The following is an 11,357-nucleotide window of genomic DNA, read 5'->3' on the forward strand; positions in this document are numbered from 1 at the left end:
CCTGTTATTTGTGCCTTGCCGGGATTAAGCAGTCGGGAAGCACGCTGTCGGGATTAGGTCCGCCGGCTTTCCAACTGCATACCCTGTGCGCCAGGTCCTGTGCGACTCTGCTGCGCAGAGGGTCTTTTTTACTCAATATGTGCGTCTTATTCGCATAAATAAAAAAGCGGAGTAGCAGATCTGCATTGCTACTGTACACTGACCAATGGAGTGTGTGACATTGTACATCTGTGTGCGACTGAGTCTGAATCTGTATAAAAAGGGCTTGCATGCGAGTGGTCGCGGCTTTCTTTCAAATTAAATTATGTTGTGCTTCACTTGCCTCTTTACACTGGGGTTAAACCCATTCCTGTGCTGCAGTGACGTGCGGTGAGGTAAATGGCTGGGGAGGCACTGGCTAGTATCAGAGCCAGATTTACAGATACGTATATGAACCAGAGGGTACATGTGGGCATTATACAAAGGTGCAGCAGTATATAGTGCTGGAAATTTGGTGTGTTTTGATCAGGGATGTGCGGAAAAGGTAGACAGGGGAGGCAGTGCCTCACCTGCCATACACTTTTTACTTTAGAGTTTTGACTATAAAAATTATTAGATTAATACAAAGAATATATTTATAATATTTTCTTTATTTTTATAGAGTATACTTAAGTATGACAGGAAAGAATCTGCTGACCTGCCTCACCTGACTGCACAGTCACAGCCTAGCATCTCTAATATACTATGACCAGCTTGTCTCTGCACCTGCAATACGACTAAGATGCAGCCTTTAAAGGAAAATATGGTACGTTGCTGTTCTTGGAGCATCTCAGTCACACTGGGCGTCTCAGCCATATGGGGTAAAGACACCCAGTATATTATATTATAGTGGTCTGATAACATCTTCATTATAAAAAAGGGATTTGAATGAAAATGGTACTGTACATGAAAAGATTTGTTTGAAAAACTTCCAGTAAGCCAATTTAGACCTTGGGCAATCTGATTATTAGATAGGACCCTTTTCAAAAACATTTTATTGAATTTCACAAAAAATGTTCTAATATATATGGATATACAATACATATCTTCAAAAACTTACAGAATTTGTATATGTAACAACTCCACATAAAATGTATTATCTAAACAACAATTTACAAATAATAATATTATAAAAAATTAGTACAAACAGACACATAAGGGAGGTGGGAGACATTTTGTATTCCTTTATTTATGACTTATTCCTAACGTCTAAGACGTATGCATAATTCTCTTTATAATTGTGAAAATATAATCCTGAAAATTCCTCCTATGAGGTCTGAGAATCCAATTGTCTATGCATAAACCAAGAGGTGGGTTCAAATAGTTTGTAATTTTTGAGTTTGGGTCGACTCATCCAGGGCTGCTATGTAATGCCCCCATTTCTTTGGAATCTTATAATGCCATTTTCTATATCAGGAATGGTAGCTCTTCTTTCAAGATATATAATACGGAGAAGCATATTTTTCACCTCAGCCAAGGAGGAGGAAGACCTCTCAATCCAAAATTTCAGAATCATTTGCTTCGCCACAGTAAGAATAACTGTTAAGACTGGAGTGATCTCCCTTCTTAGCACTCTTAAATCCCATACAGAGAAATTTACAAGTAAGCAAGCTGTTGGATTTTTAGAGAGATTTAATTTGAAGATTCTATTTATATAATTAATAATTTTATGCCAAAATACGGCTATCTTCCCACATTGCCAAAAATTATGAAAGAATGTAGCACCCTGCATTCTACATTTTGGACATTTGCCTGTTTCTTCTGGGACCATGTGAGCTCTCTGAGCTTGTGAGATGAATGCTCTGTGCATTGTTTTAAAATGTGTTTCCTGCAATGAAGCAGAGTGGAGATATTTAAACACCTTTAAATTATGTTCCAGTAAAACATCTAAGTCGGAGAGGCCAGCAATATCGTCTAACCACTTTTTATATATATAACTCCAAAGTTTATTGTGTCGGGTAGTCTTAAGGTAGATGCTATAATGTTTAAGTCTAAAGAGACTAGTGCTAGACAAGGAGAATATAGTTTGCATGGGGTCAGGAATTTCGACCTCAGACATTGGCTTAGGCAGTGTGTTAATGAAATGTCTGATCTGCAGGTACATAAAGAAATGGCTATTTGAAACGTTAAATTTGTTTCTTAACTCAGTTAAAGACATCAGTACCCCTCCTGGATCAAAAACATCACTGATCGAATCGATTCCGACCTTCCTCCATCCCTTATATTCTGTAGGCCTGGCAAAAAGGCTGGGTTTCCGTGAAACGTTGTAAACCAGGAAGAGTGTGGGTTTCTCTGTAATTTTGTATTAGTATACCACCAGGATTGATATGTGTCAAAAAATAAAACACTAGAAAATATATTTGTTAGGAATATCTTTCTTGGGAGAATGAAGCAATGCACTAGGAGAAAATGGAGAAAACAATTCTACCTCCAAATCATAATTCACCTAGATAGAACGACACCAAAACCTGTCTAGTATATATCTGAAAGATGTTGCCCTACTAAAAGATTACAGGTCAGGTAGATTTACTTCTCCTTCAGAGCGAGGCAACTGCAACTTAGAATATGCGATTCTTGGTTTTCTTTAATTCAATAAAAATTTGGAAAATATAGAGTTAATGTAGGATACAGCCTTTTTTTTTTTTTTTTTTTAGACTTAAGGGAATCATTTGTAATAAATAAGACAATTTAGGAAATGCTATGCTCTTGATTACCGCAACTCTCCCCAACAAGGACAAAGACAGCTTCATCCAACCTGTCAATAGCTTAGATATAATTGTCAGGATAGGTTTAAAATTGACAGTATAGAGATCAACTAATAATCTGGGGATTCGAATACCCAGGTATGTCAGTGCGTTTGTCACAGGGTCAGAGTATAGGTTAGATATCATGTGTATGAAGTCCTCAGGTGCTTGAACCTCCGCAATGACTCATATAAATGGTTCCATGTAACTAGATCAAAGGCCTTTTCGGCGTCTAATGATAAAATGATATTAGTATCTTGACAACTCGAGGACTCCACCCATTGCATGATTGAGAGAACCTTTCTAATATTTGCAACAGATTGATGACCATAAATTAATCCAGATTTATCGGTGTGTATGATGGACGCCAAAATCAATTTAAATCTATTTGTCAATATCTACGTGAAAATTTTGTAGTCCGTGTTAAGTAAAGAAATCGGACGGTATGAACTGGGGAGTTCTGGGTCTCGTCCCGGTTTCGGCAGGACTCTTATTATAGCAGAATTAACATATCTTGGAGGTAATTTACCCGCTAGAATAGAATTATAAACCTCTATAAGGGTCTCAGATATCTTAGGGGATAAAATTCTGTAAAAGTCATTTGAAAGGCCATCAGGACCTGGAGCTTTATTGGGCTTTAAGGAAGTAATTACAGCAGTGACTTCGTCCATTGTCACCTGCTTCATCAATTGTGAGGCCTGATCTGTGGACATGGTGGGTATATGTAATTTAGACCAAAAGGCTGTCTTTCTGGATTCATCTATGTTCTGTCTGGAGTATAATTGTAAATAAAATGACCTTAAACTATTTGTTATATCAGCATTGGATCTGACTAAATTACCATCATTGCCTCTTAAAGCTTTGATAATTGTGGGTGGATGATGCCCTTTTAGTAGGTTGGACAATAGTCTGATGGATTTATTTCCATGATTATAAAACCTAGATTCCTTATTAAAAGTATATTTTGATTCCATTGAAGACATAATATTGTCAAATAGAGTTTTCTGATGGTAATATGCCTGTTTGGAAGCTGGGGTAGGATTATTTTTAAATTCCTCATATGTGGAAGCAAGCTTTTTCTGAGAGTCTAAGTACTCCGAGCCTAATTGTCTGTCTCTATTTTTGCAGTAAGACATAATAACCCCCCGTATTACAGTTTTAGAAACCTGCCAGAATAAAAATGGATTACTATGTTCGCAATCTGAATTATCATGTTTATAATCATTCCATGCTGATTCCAATGTTACGGAACTTTATGGAACTAGCTAAATAGGATGGAAAACGCCATTGGCGTATAGAACCTTTATCAGCGTTAACTGATATTTTCATCCAACACAATGCATGATCAGATAAATGAATTGGTTCAATTTCAGATTTTAACACCCTAGAGAATAAGCGATTAGAAAGCAATAGGTAGTCAATGCGTGAAAGGGTACCATGGGTTGCAGACAGACACGTAAATTCCCGGTCCACAGGATGGCACGCCCGCCACACATCCACCACTCCCAGCTGATCAGACATATATGAAATGCCAATCTTAGGAGGGGCATCCAGCACATTAGAAGCAACCACATTGAAATCTCCTCCCAAAATAAGTGATGCATCTGAATATATATGTAATTTGGAAAGAATATGTAAGAAAAATGTATTGGTACGTGCATTAGGGGAGTAAAGGTTGCATAATACAAACCTAAAAGTATTAACTGACACATCCGTGATAACATATCTGCCTCGTGGACCAATAGTGGATGGGTGGATATTGGTATGAAGGTTTTTATTAATTAGAACAGTTAAACCCCTGGCCCTAGAAGAATATGTAGAGGAGGCCAAAACCGACCAACCCAGCATGTTTAATTTTGCCACCTCAGGAGGGAGAAGATGAGTCTCCTGCAGGAAGACCACATCGAATTTTAGTTTTTTCAGATATAGGAGGATCTTTTTTCTCTTAATCGGGGAATTGATCCCACCTACATTCCATGTGCTATGTAGAAGACTAGTCATATTGGATTATACAAGTAATGTAACCACAACTGAGCTATATTTAGTAACATCATGCAGGGAACTGCCATAAAACATGAATTATAGCACACACAGGACAAGACACATGAGGGAAAAAAAAATAAAAAGAACAAAAAAGAAAACCATAAGGGTAGCAAAGTACCCTAGGGAATAAACATATATGAACTTCTAGCATGTCAGGACGCAGCAGCATCCACCAAAATTTTTAGGTTTGCACTCGGCATAAAGAAACATTTAAATATAGTATGGAGTAATAATAACAGTAAATAACATTATCAATTCTTCTATCAAAGCATCCCTTTTTAAATTCGGTAGGGAAAACATATCTATGGCTCTTAAATATATTTGAAACAGCTAATGCCAGAAAAGCAGCCTATTTATACAGGTGTTATATACTAAATTGAATTCAAAAACAGGTGATTATGAAATTGTGTAGTAATCTGGAATACAGAATACATTATTCCTCACATGGTTAACCAAATAAATTCACGGGTCATGGGTAGAAGTAGATGCCATTTCTTCAGATAGTAAAAGATCTGCATCAGCTACAGAGGTGAAGTCTTTAAAGGAGTCTCCATTGAATAATCATAGCCTCGCTGGGTATAGCAGAGCAAATTTGCGGTTGGCTTTGTATAAACTGGTACATAGCGGAGAAAAATCTTTCCTTGCTCGCGTCACCTCTGCAGAATAATCTTGAAATATACGGAACTTTGAACCTTCCCATTGAAGATCGCCCTGTCTCCGGGAGGCACTCCAAATGGCGTCTTTAGAAAGAAAATTCAAACATCTAAGAATGACCACACGTGGTGTAGCATCCCTAGAATCACGCATTGGGCCAATTCTATGTGCTCTTTCTATCACCATATCACAACATATTTCTGCTATAAAAGAAAATTTATATGTTTCCACATATAATTCAGGCGCATATGGATAATAAATATAGATAGATATCAATATATAAGAGCTGCTCCTAAGTGTTATATCTGTAGATACACCTAATGAAACAAAAATGTATAAACCTGGATAAGCGTCACTAAGTAGGTATATATCAATTATCCCAATGATATTCTAAGGCTTATGACTGAATCCAGACAAGGAGCGCTATATAAACAATTTATTATATTGGCATAAAAAGACAAGGAATGAATAAAAATATGTAAAAAACACACACAAAACAAAATAAAAAATACATAAGCTGGTTCTATAATGGTTATGCAAAGGTCACAACAGATACACCCCTGCAGAAGGTGTCTCTGTTGTCCTGTATTAAATGCAGCACTGTTCTGCTGTAATTCCACAATCAGTATCAGCCTCCAAAGGCATAGTCAATAGTATGAATGCTCCTTCACCAGGGGCGTAGCGAGGGTGGAACAAGTGGAGCTCATGCTCCAGGCGCTGCAGCCTGCAGGGGGCGCCGGGCATGGAGAAACAGGTGAACGCTGCTGGAAGAAGAGCCCCTGAAGCTTTCCTGCATGCAGCGGTGGCTGCACATCTGGATGTACAGCATGGACAGTCAGTCCTGACGTCCATGCTGTCTTCCCTACACCCCCGCCGGTACCGATCCGGGGATGCTGGTGAGCATCTGGGGTCACAGCTAGCGGTGACCCCAGATGTTCCGGACCATGGCCAGATTCAAGGGGGACAGCAAGGTAAGCAGCGGGGTCCCGCGGTGGGTCCCTGCTGTTACATAGTCCAGAGTCCCCAGGCAGGGGGCTCCCTGGGGACTGGCTGCAGCGTAGAGCCAGGTAAGAACCTGCGCTTCCACTACCCCCCTGGGACAGCGGACCGCAGCAGAGCGGTAGCGCTGCGGCGTCCCGGGGGTTAAATGCATGCCAGGGGAGCGCGCCTTCCCTGTCTCACAGCCGGCGCCTCCCCCGCTGCACACAGCCCTCTCTGCCGACTGGCCCTGTGGCAGCGCTCCTCCCCCAGGCCAGCCTCCTCTCTGCTCCTCGGCGGCCATCTTCCTGAACGCATGGTGAACGCTGCTGGAAGCCTGGAAGGAAACATCTTGGTCTGGGTCCCCCCGCATACCTCTCCTCCGCTGTGGTCAGGTCTGTGTATGCAGCGCTGTGTCCTACCAGACCCTGTGTCTGCGTAGTTGAATGATCAGCGCTGGTTAGTGCAGGAATTGATTTTCTTTGCATTGTATGTGACTGTGCTAGCGCTGCTGCCTGTATCTTCTATGCTGACTGTCAGCTTTATTACTGTCCCTGTTCTTTCTGCTAAGCCGGTGCGGTGCTGCAGGGTGGTTTCTCACCTCTTTAAAATACAATTGGTGAGAGGGGTCACATACTTAGTACCATCATGTCTGAAAGTGATTTTCCTCTCCGGCTACAGTGTACTATGTGTAAAGTACCTTTAGCGGAGGGGGAGGGTAGCGCGGAGGGCCTCTGCCGGCAGTGTTTGTCAATGGCGCGGCCTATTACGGTTACAGCACCGGTACAGGAGCCGCCCTGGGCTTGTTTCGCTCAGGTGCTTACAACCTTAGTGGGCCAGTTAGCTCCGCAGCCCGCGTTTACACAGATGGGTTTGTCCCAGCAGTCAGTGGTGTCGTCACCCATGCAGGGTTTCCCAAGACAATTGGTGGTACCCCGCAGTCTCCCTATTTCCCCTCTCCCGGTTTCTCAGGAGCCGGCGTGGGTTAACTCCCTGACGAGTTCTGTAGAGCACTTGTCGGATGTGTTGCAGGGGCAGACTGTGATGCAGCCACATAAACGGCCGGTGGCGTCTCTGTCGGCTCCTTATGAGGATGACGAAGGGACGTCTGATGATGGGGAGATTCTGGATCCTTACGATCAGGAACCTCTCCATACTAAGGACACTGACGCTAGGTCCAAGGTATATATTCCTGGACTTATTCGGGCAGTCCGCACAGCCTTGGTGATTGAGGACGAAGTTCCCCCAGCTGCTAAATCCAAGTATGCCTTTTTTAAGGATGTGAAGGGTGACGCCACAGTCTTTCCTCTTTCGGGTCAGTTAATGGACCATTTAGAGGAGGCGTGGAAACAGCCTGGCAAGCGATACCAGCCGCAGAGGCGCCTGGCAGTGGCTTATCCGTTCGCGGATAATTATTTTGCTAAGTGGGAATCCCCTCCACAGGTGGATTCTCATGTGACACGTCTTGTCCGTAGTGCCATATTACCGATGCCATCCATGTCCTCCCTTAAGGATGCTACGGACCGCAAGGTGGAGATCTGCCTGAAGTCCGCTTATTCCCTTGCGGGGGGGGCAGCGCGGCCGGCTATGGCCATTTGCTGGGTTGCCAGAGCGATGCAGCGATGGGCGGATTCATTGGAGGCGTCCTTTGATTCCGACTGTCCGGCCGAACAAACGGAGTTGATTGGTAATCTCCATGATTCGGCCACATATCAACGAGGCGGCCTTAGACATTAGTACACTGGTGTCTCGAATTTCTTCAGCAGCAGTGGCTGCTCGTCGCACCTTGTGGTTGCGATCCTGGAAGGCAGACGCTGACTCCAAAAAGGGCTTGGAGGCGTTGCCCTTTAACGGAGAAGTTCTCTTCGGTCCAGATCTGGACAAGATTGTGGCCACGCTGGCAGCAGCCAAATCGGCATGTCTCCCGTCGGCCGCGGTTCCTTCTGGTTCAGGACCATCGTCCTTTCAGTCTTATAGGCCCAGGGCAGGCCCAAACCACAGTCTTTTCCCCGACAGGCTGGTCCCAAAAAATCGGCCAAGCCCCGGAAGCAGGCATGGAGTACCAGACGTCCGGCCCCTAAGCCTGATGACAAGCCTGCGGCCTGACGGTCCGGGCCTCCCGTTGGGGGATCCCAAAGTGGGAGGCCGCCTGCTGCAGTTCGCCCGGTGTTGGTCGGTCACCACGACAGACACTTGGGTTCTCGAGGTGGTCTCCCACGGGTACACCCTCTCTTTCCGGCACAGACCCCCGGCTCGATTCTTCACCACGGGTCTACCATCAGACCGGAACAAGGCCACAGAGCTGCGGAAGGTCTTGCACACTATGCTCCAGGCTGGAGTTATAGTGCCTGTTCCATTCTCCCAGAGGGGCCAGGGTTTCTATTCAAATCTTTTTTTGGTGCAGAAACCCAATGGGTCGTATCGTCCGATTCTCAACCTCAAAGCTCTCAACAAGTCTTTGCAGGTGCCAAAGTTTCGGATGGAGACCCTACGGTCCATCATTCTGGTGCTGGAACCTGGGGACTACATGGTGTCATTGGACATACAGGACGCTTACCTGCATGTCCCTATTCTTTTGCGCCATCAACAGTTCCTCAGGTTTGCAATCCGCAGCGACCACTTTCAGTTTCGGGCGTTACCTTTTGGCCTGGCGACAGCACCGCGTGTGTTCACCAAGGTGATGGCGGTCATGGCGGCTTCTCTGCGACTGCAGGGAGTCCGCATGTTGCCGTACTTGGACGACCTGTTATTAGTGGCAGGATCTCCAGAGCTCCTTCTACGCCACTTGGACCTAAACATTGCACTGCTGCAACGGCACGGCTGGTTAATCAACTGGCAGAAGTCCACTCTAATCCCGTCTCGGCGCATTCTGCACCTCGGAGCCTTATTGGACTCAGGACAGCAAAGAATCTTCGTGACGGGGGAAAAGATCTCTGCTTTACAGTCGAGGGTGCGCAGTTGTCTGCACAGCCGCCGGGTGTCTCTACACTCGGCGATGAGGTTACTGGGCTCCATGGTGTCGGTGTTCGACATGGTGGAATATGCCCAGTTTCACTCCAGACCTCTGCAGCACCTGATCCTGTCCAAGTGGAACGGGCTGCCTCAGTCTCTGAAGTCCCAGACGATTGTGCTCACCCCGGAGGTTCGCCTGTCCCTTGCCTGGTGGTTGCAGACGACCCATCTCAGCAAGGGACGTCCGTTCTGGGTTCCAAATTGGGTCCTGTTGACAACGGACGCCAGTCTTCGGGGCTGGGGAGCAGTTTCGGGTCCACACTTGTTCCAGGGCAGGTGGACGCCGACAGAAGCGGAGCCTCCAAAAAATATCTTGGAACTCCGTGCGGTCTTCAATGCTCTCCAGCAGGCACATCGGGTTCTCCAGGGTCGCCCGGTGCAGGTCCAGTCAGACAACGCTACCACCGCGGCCTACATAAACAGGCAAGGAGGAACCCTAAGTCGGGCGGCTCTCGTAGAGGTGTCTCGGATCCTGGTATGGGCGGAGCGCAATCTTCCGGCCATATCCGCGGTCTTCATCCCGGGAGTGCTAAATTGGGAGGCGGACTTTCTAAGTCGCCAGGACGTTCATCCGGGGGAATGGTCCCTGCACCCGGACGTTTTTCAACTGCTGGTGGACAGATGGGGTCTTCCAGAGATCGACCTCATGGCGTCCCGGCACAACAACAAGTTGCCGGTGTACGGGTCTCGCACAAGAGACGAAGAGGCGTCTCTGGTGGATGCTCTGTCCGTCCGGTGGACGTTCCGGTTCGCATACCTGTTTCCTCCGGTTTCCCTTCTTCCACGGGTAATCCGGAAATTCAAACAGGAAGGAGGGACGCTCCTGTTGATAGCTCCCGCGTGGCCCAGACGGCACTGGTTCTCAGACCTTCAGGGTCTGTCCGTGGACAGTCCTCTGCGGTTGCCGCTACGACCGGACCTTCTGTCGCAGGGTCCTTGTCTTCACCCGGACCTGGCTCGGCTGTCTTTGACGGCGTGGCTGTTGAGACAACCATGCTGAGGTCCAGGGGGTTTTCCAGCTCTGTGGTGCGTACCATGTTGCAAGCTCGGAAACCGTCGTCCGCGAGGATATACCATCGCGTGTGGCATACGTTCTTCCAATGGTGTCGACCGAGAGGTTATGCACCGCGGGAGTTTCGTCTGTCTAGGATACTTTCCTTCCTACAAGCGGGACTAGATCATGGGCTTCGCCTTGCTTCTTTGAAGGTACAGGTTTCGGCCCTGTCTGGTTTCACCGTAGGATTGCTACAATCCCGGATGTGCGTACCTTTATGCAAGGAGTTCTCCGCATTCAGCCGCCCTTTGTTCCACCTGTGGCGCCTTGGGATTTGGCTGTGGTCCTGAGGGCTCTCCAGGGACCGCCGTTTGAACCACTGGGCTCAGTGGATCTTAAATGGCTAACAGCTAAGACTGTTTTCCTTCTGGTCATAGCTTCGGCCAGACGTGTTTCTGATTTAGGGGCTCTCTCTTGTAGACCCCCTTTCTTGATTTTTCATGGGAACAGGGCAGTGCTCCGCACTCGGCCTGAATTTCTTCCCAAGGTTTCATGTTAACGAGGAAATAGTTGTTCCGGCCTTTAACTCACCTGGTCTTTCAGTGGGTGAGGCCACTTTGGATGTTGTGCGGGCCTTAAGGACTTATGTTGACCGCACTTCTTCCTTTAGGAAGTCGGACGCCTTGTTTGTCCTCTATGGCTTCTGTAAAAAGGGTTGGCCTGCTTCAAAGCAAACTTTGGCAGCCTGGATCCGTATGGCTATTTCTGAAGCTTATCTTCATGAAGGTCTGCCGGTTCCTCCTTCTTTGAAGGCTCATTCCACTAGGTCTGTGGGTCCTTCGTGGGCAGCTCGACGTGGTGCCTCTGCAGTCCAGATCTGCAAGGCTGCTACGTGGTCCTCTGTCCATACCTTC

This window comes from Taudactylus pleione, unplaced genomic scaffold (assembly GCF_031769625.1).
Source record: "Taudactylus pleione unplaced genomic scaffold, aTauple2 ptg000025l, whole genome shotgun sequence".
In the NCBI taxonomy this organism is placed as follows: Eukaryota; Metazoa; Chordata; class Amphibia; order Anura; family Myobatrachidae; genus Taudactylus; species Taudactylus pleione.